Raw genomic sequence first — 14,388 nt, forward strand, 5'->3', positions numbered from 1 at the left:
TTGTTTTCTGAATAATGATATTGGAAAACTGCTACATTTAGTTACAAGGAAATTCAGATGGAAGAGATTAGAGGAAGTCAAGCAATATGTTTATGAGGTTGGAAGTTTAATTAATTAATTTTTATTGTCTATGTGTTTGTTGTTACATCTTTTGTTACTATTCGTTATATTTGTTTGATTTCTTTTTTCTCTTATTTTTGTTTCATTGGTTTTATAGTATGTGTTGTATTTGTATGAAACATAATAAATATTATGGGGGGGGGGAGAGATGCATACTTTAATTGAAACTGTTTTGTATAACCTCTGAGCATAATCCAGAACTTTTGGCCATGCATCTCACAAAGCTTCAACACTGCAAAACTGTATTGAGACGTGAGACTTTTTTCTGTTTAGCACTCTCAACCCGTGCAAGGATACACAAGAAACAGCCTTCTCTGTTAGTGGCTTCCCGTTTGTGGAATGCTCTCCCCAGAGAGGTTTGACTGGCACCTTCATCATACATTAGGCACCAGGAGAAAACGTTCGTCTTCAACCAGGTCTTTGGCTAATTAATACTCTACAGCCTTTTAAATGTGTCTGTGGGGACTTGGGGTTATTGTTTTGCTGTTTTGTTTTAATTATTTACTTGTTTTTATCCTGTACTTTATTCTGTGAACCGCCCTGAGATCTTATGATGAAGGGTGGTATATAAATCTAATTATTATTATTATTATTATTAATACAGCAGAATATCACTGCAATCCTGGGCACACCTATTTGAAAGCAAGCCTCGTTGGAAAGCAAGACAGCTAGTAAATGTCTACCTTGTTAAGTATATGAACCGCCCTGAGACCTCTGGGTATAGGGCGGTATATAAAATCAATAAATAATAATAATAAATAATAAGTCATAACTCTTGTTAACTGCAAAGCTAACAATAGGGAGCATAAAATAGGGGCACAAGCTAAGATACTTTCCCTTTCATCCTGGTGAGATAAAGATGGCATTTCCTGGATTCTGTTCCCCAAGATGAATTTCTAGTCATATCTTGCAATAGGTTCTAGGCCTGATTCCCAGCTACAAGCTAAATCAGAGTAAGTTTTTTGCCCAATCTAGGCCCATATAGTGAACTTAGAACGCTTATTTCAAATGTAACCATTGCATACCTCTTTACATTTCGGAAGGCGAGATTTGAGTTAGACTTGAGCCTGTTTCAGTGCAACTGTTTTCATTGCATCTTGCCAGCCACCTCTTCAAGATTAGTGCTGTGGGCAGGAATCCAAGATCCAGGGGTTCTTGTCAAACAATCTGTATGAATGACATATCCCATTACAATGACGTCATGTATTTATTTCAGTGAAATCTCCCAAGAGTTATGTCTCAGAGGCAAAATGTGGTCAGGAATGATCCAGTTAATCCATAAAGTGCTTTTAAATATCCATTTTGTTTGGGCATGTGAAGAAATGAGTAAAAAAGCAAAACGAACAATGATGTGTCTTGTTAATGGGACAAGTTTGCAAGAGCCTCTTCAGATCTTACGTACGGGGACAATTTGGTGGTGGGTTCTGTGGCACTAAACACATGGGTAGCATATAAAAAGAACCATGCTGGTCCAAAAGCCACAGTAGGGCAATACCTTTACAGTCATACCTCAGGTTGAATATGCTTCAGGTTGAGCGCTTTCGGGTTGCGCTCCGTGGCAACCCGGAAGTAACGGAGCATGTTACTTCCAGGTTTCGCCACTTGCGCATGCGCAGACGCTCAAAATGACGTCGCGCATGCACAGAAGCAGCAAAATGCGGCACGCGCAGACACGCCGTCGCGTCTTACATTCTATTCAGGATGCAAACGGGGCTCTGGAACGGATCCTGTCTGCATCCCAAGGTACCACTGTATTAGGATCAACTGCAATGCCACAAAGTACGAGTTGTAAATTAACTGTCAAAGGTCTTGTAGCAACCTATATTTGCTGAATGCTTTTGCAGGATACAATCTCAAATCTTTAAAGCTTTTTAATGTATATATGATCTTATTCACCTTACTGCAAATATTCAATATTCGGTTATAACAATTGAATAGAACTTTAAAAGCAGCATTGCACTCAATGGTAAGCAAAAGTGAAAATACATAATCCTCTCTACATAAACCGAGGGCCTAATATTGTCCTTTGAATACCTGTAGGGGGCTTCCAATAAATAGACTTTTCTGCACATTGGAATTGGATTTCATGCAGACAGAACTTTAAGCAGGCAATCTGTTTCTCTCTCTCGCGCGCGCTAGCTGACCACAGTGTTACAAGAGAACCTAATCCCACCCACCCACAGAGCGGTTTTCAAGTTGCTCTGCCAAGTTTTCCGTATGTTGCCTTCAATCCTATAACCTGGGGAGTAAACTTCACTGGGCTCAATGGGGCTTCTGAGTAGATCGCACTGTTAGAAACTTTCCACCAGTTGTTTGTATAAACTGGAAATAAAAAAAGAACAGAGCTGGAGATGGTTATTTCCCCACCATCTGTTACTGGCCTCATCTCTTGGCTCCCCAACCCCCTCTCAGCAGCTGGCACAAAGGAAAAACTGTCGAAAGGCAATGACTTCTTAACCCAAATTTGTAGTCTTTGTTGGCACGGTTTTCAAACTCATGTATCCTAATTAAAAGGTAGGCTGGTGAGCTTCGATTCTCAAATTCTTTTGGATTATGAATCCTGCTGTTGAGGCCTTGTATTTGTTTTTTCCTCATCAGCACATCCAATGGTCATGATGGCTGTTACATTTAAACATTCAAAGCACTGTCCCAACATAGGAACAGCAGAGTGTGAATGTCACACTTCACCTGACCTCTTGTACGTGAACCGTCAAGAAAATGCATATTGGCACCCCCACATACAGTACATGATACTTAAAACTCTCTCTTACCCTGAACCAGCATTGCCACACTACTTTTGTGTATGCCAGGCAGCAGCTGTGCTGGCGTAAAAGCATTGCATGGTATGGACTTGCAGTGCTTCTTTCAAAAGGGGGTAAAGTTACAGCAGCCATTCTTAAATTTCCCTATAGTAAAGGGGGAGGGGATGAAGCAGACCCAAGCTGAATCGAACATCCTACAAAGTGCCTTGGGTCAAAGTGGTCTGTTTTCCAAAACACCAGACTGGGGTCCCAATCAAATTTTGTGCTATGTGCTCCTACTGAGCACTCATCATCATCCACACGGGGCTCATAAAAACTTTAAAATAGGCTGTCAGCTTAGGACTCTGGAAAAAACAAGATACTAGTTCAAAAATTCCCACAGTGCCAGTTTTTCATAGCAGAGCAGATGTCTGGAAATTTTATACGTACCTTTAAAAGAGAGGAAGGCAGGCTGTAGACCACCCGCTTTGCATGCAGAAGGTCATCTTCTACGGGCATCTTCAGGTAGTGCTGGAAAAGTCCCCTCTCTGAAAAGATGGAGAGACATGGACAGTCAGTGCAGGCCAAACTGAGCTAGGTGGGCCAACAGCCAGACTCAGAATAACACAGCCTCCTATGTTCCTGTCGCCTACCATTTTCTTTCTTAGGGGTACCATTTCAGGGGAGGTGGAGGAGCAAAATCAATGGGCTTGCTAAAAATCCTTCTCTTTGATATATTAAAAAAAAATCACCCTTTTTGGGGTGTGTATGTGCTTCTTCATACCTAATACCTTCATACCATAATAACCAAATTACTCTTCTCATTCCCCACCTCCATTCACCCATGACATTTCTAGCTGGCAGTTCCATAACGTAATTACCATATATTTTCCATTACAAGATCTATAGGTAGATAAACATGTTGTATCAGTCTCCATCAATTTGCCCCTTTTACTTCAAACCGACTCCACCAGAGGGAAGATTTTTCTGAGGCCATTGTGTTCCCGCAGGAGCTCAGTGTGCAACCCTTGGCCAAGGTGTTGGGGGGGGGGAGAGGAGCAGGGAGGAGCTGACTCCCCTCCTCAAAAACACCAAACCCCCCAGGCAGCCTAAGGAGTAAACCCTACAGCAATCCAGAGTGGAGTCCCTAATGCAGTTAGATGGCACCTACAGCTCCTGCAGCCCAGCTGGTGCCAATTGGATTGCTCTGCTTCCCTTTGGAAGGCAGCTATGCTCACCACTATACGACCAATGCTGCTCTGCTTCCCTTTGGACCACATCAGGGAAGCCAAGAAAGCCTTGTCTGGGCAGTCTAAGACCTCCAGGCACGCTCACCCAGGCTTGCACTCCAGAAAGGTGCTGCTAACACAAGCAGTTTGACTGCACCTGCGGAAGCACACTCCATTGTCTCTAGAGACAGATGTATGCCGACAGCCAGCCATTGATTTACACATATCACAATAGTTATTTGAAATCTTTCCCCTTTTTTGCACTAAGAGGAAGATTTCACTTTCAGTTTTTGGAGGCCCCCACTTGCAGAATTCTTCAGGGAGAAAACTGGATTGCCCCATAAAACAGACCCACCCACTCCTACCTACTCTCCTCCGACTCTTGAAATTAGTTGAGATGAAAAGCTCACTGGTGGGCATTGGAGCAGGGCTCCCAGGGCTGCCTCTCCATCCCTTCCCCTCTTCCAGTGAGCAAAAGTGACACAGCTGCCAGGAAGCTTGCCAGTGCATTTGGGTGAGCAGCTTCTGGGTTCACACCTCCAATTCAAGGACATGTGTCAGTCCAAGCAGAAGCATTTCAGGAGAGGGCAGGAAGAGCGAGCATCCCTGGGGAGGGCAAGACCTAGAAACAATCTTGAGGGACAGAGATAATTGCATTTGGGCTTCTGATTCTGCACCTCGGCTGTAGAACTTTGTACTGCAAAATGATACAGTGATGTACGAGGAAATTGGCTGCGCAGATGCAAAGAAGAAGAGGAGGAGTTTGGACTTGATATCCCACCTTTCACTCCCCTTAAGGAGTCTCAAAGCGGCTAACATTCTCCTTTCCCTTCCTCCCCTACAACAAACACTGTGAGGTGAGTGAGGCTGAGAGACATCAGAGAAGTGTAACTGGCCCAAGGTCACCCAGCAGATGCATGTGGAGGAGCGGGGAAGCGAACCCGGTTCACCAGATTACAAGACTACCGCTCTTAACCACTACACCACACTCGCTCAAGTGTCCGTTTGGGAACGCTTTTTGCTCTGACTTCTGAATACAGTACAGCTCTTGGGACCTCTGAAATATTATTTGAATCCATAGCTGAAAATTATGCTTTAACTTGATTTTGTTCTTTCCATTTGCTTAAGGTTACATGTTTAGCACCAAGTGCTTTATTAAAAGAAAATAGATGGAGTTCATAGTGTCTTACAGTGACAACCGTGATTAATAATGCCTGAAAGTTGGTAACTGCTTGATGGTTCTGAAATTGGAAAACCTGCTGAGGTTTTTTTGTGTTTTTTTTAAATACTCCAGAGCTTGAGCATTTTGTCTTGTAAATTGAAGAACAGTAGTCAACTGTGACCTGTTAATGTAGAGATGATCTCTGTAAAAGTGAAGATAAGCTTCACTGCACAGGAGTAGAATTTTTCTACTAATATATTCAAAATTCAGGATGTGCCGTTACCGTTCTCAAGACCTGCATGACTGGATGGAGCAAAACTTGAAAATTAAAGTGCAATGTATGTTGCAAGCAATTCCTTCAATGCACGAAGCCATACCCCAGGTCTTCCCATTTGGGCCCCACCATAACCCCTGATCTCAAGGAGTTCCAGCCCCTCCATTCTACATGCGCCACCATGTCCCTCAACTGTTTTCTCCAAAATGAGACATAAGCAAAGAGCTCTTGAGCCTCTTCTTCTCCAGTGCAAACATTAAGCGATTCTTTAGGAGAGCTGCACCAGAGAGCTACAACCTCTTCTTATGGGCTAGAACACAGATGGAGAGAACTGTTGACAGGATGTGGTATTAAGATGTGAAATATGTGGAACCAGGCAGTCAATCCATGTGTTAGCCGTATCCATCCTCCTTTCCAGAGGGGTAGGTAACAGTGGACAGTGACTGGCCAGGAGATCTGACAGGCAGCACAAGGGCTTGAGAACTTATCCCACCACTGCTACCCCAAAGTTGATGGCCTTCCAGCCACCTTCCTTCTGTCAGGATCTTTAAACTTGATGGCTTGGGGAAAGGAAAACAAAGTTATATCCATTAAACTTCAGGGGGACAGTCTCTTTGTCCACTCATTGGTCGCTCTGAGTGTTTGCTTCTGGAGCATCTCTTCCCAACAGATTGAGGAAGAGGACATGTGAAATGGATGTCCCTCTCAGAAAAAGAACAGGACCTCTGAGGTGTACATGCAGAACCTTTATTCTTTTCTCTCTTTTCCTATTGAGGACCAAATTCCCTTTGAGGTTATCTGTCTGTGGTCACACGCTGGCAGTGAGCCAGCCAAAGCCAGCAATGGACTGTCTACAGTGGTGCCTTGCAAGACGAAATTAATCCGTTCCGTGAGGCTCTTCGTATAGCGTTTTTTTCGTCTTGCGAATCAAGCCCATTGACAGCTTAGCGGATTAGTGCTATTAGCGGTTTAGCGGCTTTTAGCAATCAGCTGTTAAGCGGCTTATCAGCGGATCAGCTGATAAGCGGCTTAGCGGCTTAGGAAAAGGGGGGAAAGGGGGGGGGAACCCGCAGGAACTCGCAAGACATTTTCGTCTTGCGAAGCAAGCCCATAGGGAAATTCATTTTGTGAAGCACCTCAAAACGGAAAACCCTTTCGTCTAGCGGGTTTTCCGTCTTGCGAGGCGTTCGTCTTGCGGGGCACCACATCTTGACACCACCTTCTCTCCTGTCCATCACCCTGGTTGGGGAAGGGGCAGATTTCTCAGGGAGGGTTTTCAATCAACTTCCTCCTTCCATTGCCCAATTGGTTTCAGCTTCTTTCCCTACCCAGTTTTTTACCCTTCTCCCCACCCCCCTGCACCCCAGGGGTCAGCCAAGGATGCAGCCCTTAGACCACAGAACCCCCTTGCCCCCACCCCGGAGTAAAACAATATTTTCTAGAATTTCAATGTCAAGCTGACTTTGTTTTTCCAGCTTCCTTTGCCTCTTCTACCATGTGTCTGTTAATCAGTTAAAAGCAAGACAGTTAATTAATTGAACAGCTTTACTTGATTAGCACCCTTATTTAAAACATCCATTCTTTTTAAAAAAATGGTAGTTTCAGTACCTGGAATTAAATAGTCCTTGCAGCCAGGACCATTCAGCACTAGTTAGATGTAATTTGTAGTACCATGCACAGCGCAAATCAAAAGGAATGTTGTCAAGGGGGAAATGTTTGAACGATAAGAGACTAGGAGCACAAGTCAACACTGTGATGCTGTAACACAAAAAAATCCAATGCCATTTTAGGATGCTTTTAATGGCAGGAAATCCATTACGAGCAGTATCGAAGCTAAAATTAAGGCAGTCTAAATGGCAGTAATCAAGAAAATGCAAAATTAGTCAATTCTTGCCCTTAGTTGCCAGTTTGTTAACCAGTGCTTGATTTATGGAGGAAAGGGGAGGCAGCTTTTAAATACCCAACCCCTGACTCTCCCATCAATAAACTACTACTATTTATTTTTATTATTTTTATTTTTATTATTATTATTATTATTATTATTATTATTACCACCCTTTATCTGAAGGTTGCAGGATGGTACACAGTAATATAATATAAAATCATGCAATAGATCCACAGTGTCATAAAAAAACCTAATGTTGAAATAAACTAACTGTGAGCATCTCAAAGACTCAAAATATGTTCAGCCCTTGTGCCTCAGTTTCCCTAACTATAACAACAACAAGAACAACCACCACCTTAAACAGCATGCCAATACCAAGGGGGGCAATTGTATCTCCAGCAGGAGAGAATTCCACAATCCTAAACCAAATCATGTCCCCAAGTAGCCTTCATAAAGCAGTCATCAAAGATGTAAAACACTAGGCCAAGTCTGTAATTTTAATTACGGTGTTAACCACAGCACTGTGTCATGCGAATTGTTTCTATGAAGTTGAAAGTCTCTGCACCCCTGAGAGACCTGCTGGTGGATGCGGATAGTCTGAGTCTTTGTAGACACCATACATTCAAAGCACACACATACCACCAGGTAAGTTATATATGTGGGCACTGTGTTATTGCTGGTGTTATCCTTAAGTGTGAGATCACTTGACTGGTACCTTTTCTGATATGTACTTGGTACAAGGTGTCTATCGGTTGATGCTTGTTGGAGGGATAGTTGTGGTCTATATGTAAATTGAGATTTTTTTTCCTAGGAAGTGATTACCCCACTTAAATAACACATTCTGTGAAGTTAGGGAGCAAAGACCTGAAGGTTTTACAGCCTTCCAAAGAGGTAAAAGACAGTTCTATGACACACTAGGTAAGTTGCTATGTGCAGCTCAGCCCTTAGTATTTCCTTATATAGGATAAGATTTGCATACAGAGTAACTGGAAGGTTTTTGCTATTATTATTTTTTAACATCTCCCTTAAGCACACGAGTCTTTTGATCTATGCAAGCCTGAGCAGTTCTTTCATAGTCCAGAGTAGTTATGCCACTAATAAAGAAAGGACATAAGAAATGTGTGAAATGTGCATATGCTGATGTGCATGTATGGATGCATGTTTAGAACTCAGTACTATAATATAAACAAAAATACAATGCAACTCACAATACTGGAGAAAACTGTGACGAAGTGAGCTGTGCACCTGCTCAGTCAACTGCCCAGATGCTAACTACTGATGCTCCAATTCAGGGCACCTGTTCTCTCTTCCTACAGCTCTTTTACCTTTAAACCACACTTGCACCAGACAGCCTTTTGAACAGAGCAGTGGTGGCCAAACTTGGCCCTCCAGCTGTTTTTGGACTACAACTCCCATCATCCCTAGCTAACAGGACCAGTGGCCAGGGGTGATGGGAATTGTAGTCCCAAAGCAGCTGAAGGCCTTCCTGACAGTAAGAGCTGTTCGACAGTGGAATTTGCTGCCAAGGAGTGTGGTGGAGTCTCCTTCTTTGGAGGTCTTTAAGCAGAGGCTTGACAACCATATGTCAGGAGTGCTCTGATGGTGTTTCCTGCTTGGCAGGGGGTTGGACTCGATGGCCCTTGTGGTCTCTTCCAACTCTATGATTCTATGATTCTATGATTCTATGATTCTATGATTCTATGATTCTATGATTCTATGAAGGGCCAAGTTTGGCCACCACTGGAATAGAGGATTCCTCCAAACAAAGGACTGCCCAGTGACATCCTTTCAAGCAGAGGACTGTCATCTGTAAATAGGACAAATGGCCACCCTAGCCGTTAAAAAAAGGTTGAAACAACTGAAATTATTATTCATGGTACACACTGGTGGTTAGTTTCGCTATTCCTGTCTTTAAGAGTATCACTCTTTCAAACTGTGTGTTAAATTATTTGCAGTTTGAACATTTTAGTGTTGTTTGCTTTAAAATACTGGATTATGAACTGACTTCAGTGGTGTCCTGCTGTTCATTGAAGGCTCTCTGATCCAGTGGAGGCTTCTGTGACTGTAAGAGCATAATAAGAGCCCTGCTGTTAAAATTCAGAGCTCTCCACAGCTGTATTTAATGTCAAAATAAAAAGACTGGGAGATCCCAGATCTTCTGAATAACTGCCCACCAGTCTTGGACAGAGAACGAGGCATGTCCATGTTTAGTGTCCTCCCCAAATGCAGTGTTGACATTCAGGAGATTAAAATATATATATCTGAAGAATACCAAAAGCTCTTGGCACAAAGCAAAGCAAAAACTAAAAATAAAAATCTTTTGAATGGCTGGAAATCAATGCAAAATAGTATCCATTTATGACAAGGATATCCTGCACACATTTCTGTCAAACTATCATTCTGCCTCAAGATCGTTACTTCATTTATGCCATCTATATTAAAGAGTGGTGACAACTCTCATTAAGGAAAAAGTACCTCCTGACCTTAATTCCGAAAGAAAGCTTGCAAATGTTCCATCTTGACAGCTGACAAATGTTCATTATCAGAAAACGTAATTAATAACCATAACTTTGAAACAATAATTTACCTTATTCTGTTCCATGGTGGAATTAGGTCACGTTTACACTAAGACTGAGCCGAGAAGGGGAGATGGTATGAAGTTCTATATGAATGTTGTTATTTTAAATTGGCTTTTCAGCTCAAAGATCAGTCTGCTCCCAATCTGTTGCCATTCAGATGCTGCCAGAGTACAACCAGCAATATCTCTGAACATTGGCCATACTAGCTGGAGTTGGGGGGAGTTCAAGAACATCTGGAGGGCACCAGGTTCTAGAAGTCTGACATGTATTATATTAGGTAAAAAGGTAAAGGACCCCTGGACGGCTAAGTCCGGTCAAAGGTGACTATGGGGTACGGCATTCATCTCGCTTCAGGCCAAGGGAGTCGGCATTTGTCCACAGACAGCTTTCTGGGTCATGTGGCCAGCATGACCAAACTGCTTCTGGTGCAACAGAACACCGTGACAGAAACCAGAGTGCATAGAAACGCAGTTTACTTTCCCACCACAGTGGTACCTATTTATCTTCTCGCACTGGTGTGCTTTGCACCCCATCGTGGGGATTTGAACCACCAAGCTTCTGATCGGCAAGCCCAAGAGACTTGGTGGTTTAGACCACAGAACCACCTGTGTCCCCCTCCCCAATTATATTATTGTAAGACAGGAAGTTTAAACAGGCAGTACTATTGGAAACTGCCTTAATAGCCTTGTCAAAATAGGCAAGTGTCTCATTTACTAGGGAAACTACAGATTTGCAGCCTAAACTGACTGGAGACTCCTCTAGAAGGTAGAAGCCATTTTGGCAGAAGGACATTCCTTCCACCATCACTGCCACCACTCCAACAGGAAAGAGAGAGAGAATAATAAAGGTTCTGCATGTACACCTCAGAGGTCCTGCTCTTTTTCTGAGACGGAAACCTTTCCAACATGTCCTTCTGTGAGGAGATCCAGACCTCTGCAAATACTGTATGCACTACACCAGCATAGGCAAACTCCGGTCCTCCAGATGTTTGGGACTACAATTCACATCATCCCTAGCTAACAGGACCAGTGGTCAGGGATGATGGGAATTGTAGGCCCAAACATCTGGAGGGCCGGAGTTTGCCTATGCCTGCACTACACAATAGGCTTAACAGATTAAGGGCCCTAAAAACTATCAAAAGGGCCCTAAAAGGCTGATATCGAGCAATAACTTTTGCTGGGCATGGTAGACCAACACCAGCTGAGAGCCCATCTCTTCTCCGGACATTTGGTGGTAAACAAGGTTGAGATATTGATTAAAAAAACACCAAATCAAACATTCATTTATTCATTTTCTGCCACAGCATTTATATGCTATTTGATTGTAATAAAATATCTAAGTGATTTACAAAAGAAATAAAAATTAAAACATAGGAGTCTTCCTATTTTCATAGGAAGAAAATCAATTTGAAATGGCTTTGATTGATTGATTATATTGCATTCCTTGATTCATATTTTGTTTGAACGTGATCTGCCCTGAGATCATTTGTGAGGAAGGACATTGCATAAATCTTATACAGTGGTACCTCGGGTTAAGTACTTAATTCGTTCCGGAGGTCCGTTCTTAACCTGAAACTGTTCTTAACCTGAAGCACCACTTTAGCTAATGGGGCCTCCTGCTGCTGTTGCGCCGCTGCTGCATGATTTCTGTTCTCATCCTGAAGCAAAGTTCTTAACCCGAGGTAATATTTCTGGGTTAGTGGAGTCTGTAACCTGAAGCATATGTAACCTGCAGCGTATGTAACCCAAGATACCACTGGATTTTTTTTTTTAAAAAAACACAATATTCTGAAGGCATTAATGTTAAAGATTTTACTTCATAAATCTGGCAGTTTTGGCAATTCCTTACTCAGCAAATGGGGTTGTGTGATTGCGTGAACGAGTATGAATATATTATATTCCACGCAAGCATATTCTGAGTTTAGCAATTTCCAAAACTAGTGGCTGATGTATACACTGGCACATTATGCCAAACGTATTTATCTCTATGCACTGTTACCACTACGGAGTTTAAATATAGTACAAAAGGCTGGCAAGCTCACTAAAAAAATGGTGCAGTGGCAACTAGCCAATGTTTGAAAAACTAAATAGAATGAGTTGGTGTTCATTCAAGCAAAACATCCATTGATTGCAATGAAGTGAAGATTATAAGAAATATTTTTCTAAAAGGGTATTGTTCCATGCTCCTCATATTAGCATAATTTAATTTTAAAAACTCAGCCATTTAATAACTGCTTTACAATTGTATTTGGCATTACCCCATTTACTCTATTCCTTCTAGTGGCAATCATTTATACTCAAAATGTACTGTTGTCAAGAGCTTGATCAATAAAGTAACTTCTTGTTGATTCACCAGCCATTTCTCATCCCATTTTCTAATTCTAATTCAATTTTTCTAATTCGATTCTAATGATCCCTTAGAATAGACAGCGGTTAGCTGCTGCTCAGCTTTAGACACACCTGAATATATTTCTGAGCCCCTGTGTGCAGCCATGGAAAACAAGCTACTCTAGAAAATCAACAGGGGAGATCTGAGTCTGTGTGTTTTATTGGATCTTTGAACAGCCCTTGATACTGTTAAGAACCGACCTGCTGGATGAGACCAAAGGCCCATCTCATCTGGCATTCTGTTCTCTGATATAGAAAAAAATGGGGGTGGTTGGCTTTTGCTGCCCAACTCCCCAAGGGACTGAGTTCCCCAAGTCCATGATTGGTCAGAGATGAATGGATGGAGGGCAGGATGTGGACAAACGCTGGCTCCCTTGGCCTGAAAGCGAGATGAGCACCACAAACACAGCCTTTGACTGGACTTAACCATCCAGGGGTCCGTTACCCTTACCCTTACCTTACCACCCATCACCACCCTCTGAAATTTTCTTGCAAGGTACAAGAATGCTTGCCAAATCCTGCCACCAGTCGTCACCAATTAACTCCTCAGTATCTTTAGCATGCCAGAGGGCTCAATGCCACTCCTCTCTTTTAAATGTTGGCGAGACCAGTTTAAAAACCTTGGGGATTTGGAGACGAATGCCATCCGTAGGCTAGGTGCATCCAATTCTTCACACACCAGACCCCTGTCTGGTGGATCTATTATTGCACCTTCACCAGTGTCTGCTTGAGAATTGGATGGGGGCGGGCGGGCAAGGCAATGTCAGGTAACGACAGAGCAGACTGCATAATTATAGCAGAAATAATAACAGGCAGCAGGGCTGCCTGAAGCAGCAACGAGATGCCACAGGATTACAGAATGATATGAAAGAGAAGGAAGAAGTGGGTGGGGTCTGAAGTGTGTATGTTTGTCTGCTTGATAAGAAAGGCTTCTTACCAGATTTCTCACAGCAGGGCCCACCTGCAAGACCTTGGCTCCAGGGCTGCCAAATCCATCGACCCATTCGCCATCTTTCCATACCTGCTGGGTGAGAAGTCGCCAAAAGTCAAAATCACTATGACAAAACCTGGCTAGGAATGTGGAGTTGTGTCTCCACCTATGCTCAATCTGTATGTTTGTAAAAAAACAACAACACCACAACTATTACAAGCTCCTGAAGATGGCCTGATCCTCAGGCTAACACCTCAAAAGGAAATTGCCTGAGTTAATTAGCTTTTACACTTGGCTCAATTAAAGGATTAGAAAGGTCTAGCACACAGCTTAAATACACACGGTGTTTGGCCTAATATACATGAGTCTAACACATATCTTAGAACAAACAAGTCTGACATCCTGTTTTAACATATAAGTTCTAATTAAATCCCAGTGAACCCAGGCATTTAGCAACCACAGAACTGTAAGATTATGTATCCAGTTAATACAATCCTTTTTGCATCTCCCTCCTTTTTATCGGCCCATGAGCTCCAACAGTACCGCTTTGTAATTTTGCAATCGTACTATTGAAAACATTCATTGTCACAATTGATTTTGGAACAGCTATTGTTGTTACATTGCCAGCAGAGCTGTTTTCATCTTCACTTTATATTATGATCGTTGCCAAAGAATCTCCTAACTTTCAGCCACCCTCATGCCAGGTGACATGGGAGTTAAGTCAAAACATGACTTCATCTATCAGAATAATTCTATAATGATAGTTCGAAGAACATCAGAATCTCAGAACAACGGGCTCGGATCTGCTGCGTTTTGATACGTGCCGTCGACATTACGGCATCTGCTCACATTGCTGCCTGTTAATGTACAATGTGCAGCCATGCATGTAGGTAACGTATAAGAGAACAGAGAAATGACAACATTAAGACGGCAAGGCAGGAGAAACAGATGGTGCATTCACTTAAACATGTTCCCTTGTCAAGCTTGCTAGAACAAATGCTGTTGATATGCTTTAATTTGTTAAAACTAGTTTGATGCAACTGTACGGAAAGCATCCAAAAATGGAGAGGAGGAATATAG

At 42.5% G+C, this 14,388-nt stretch overlaps 1 long non-coding RNA gene across 1 annotated transcript in view; it reads right to left on the reverse strand.

Moving 5' to 3' along the window:
- Nucleotides 1–948: 948 nt before the first annotated feature.
- Nucleotides 949–14,388, reverse strand: part of LOC309352208 — a 48,367-nt gene continuing 34,927 nt past the window's right edge. The window contains exons 2-4 of the long non-coding RNA XR_014161130.1: nt 13,315–13,401; nt 3,312–3,409; nt 949–1,287 (exon numbers count right to left, since the gene is read on the reverse strand). This is a non-coding gene — a long non-coding RNA (uncharacterized lncRNA). The remainder of the gene's footprint in view (nt 1,288–3,311; nt 3,410–13,314; nt 13,402–14,388) is intronic.

Source organism: Podarcis erhardii, assembly GCF_964252035.2.
Source record: "Podarcis erhardii genome assembly, chromosome: 11".
Lineage (NCBI taxonomy): Eukaryota > Metazoa > Chordata > Lepidosauria > Squamata > Lacertidae > Podarcis > Podarcis erhardii.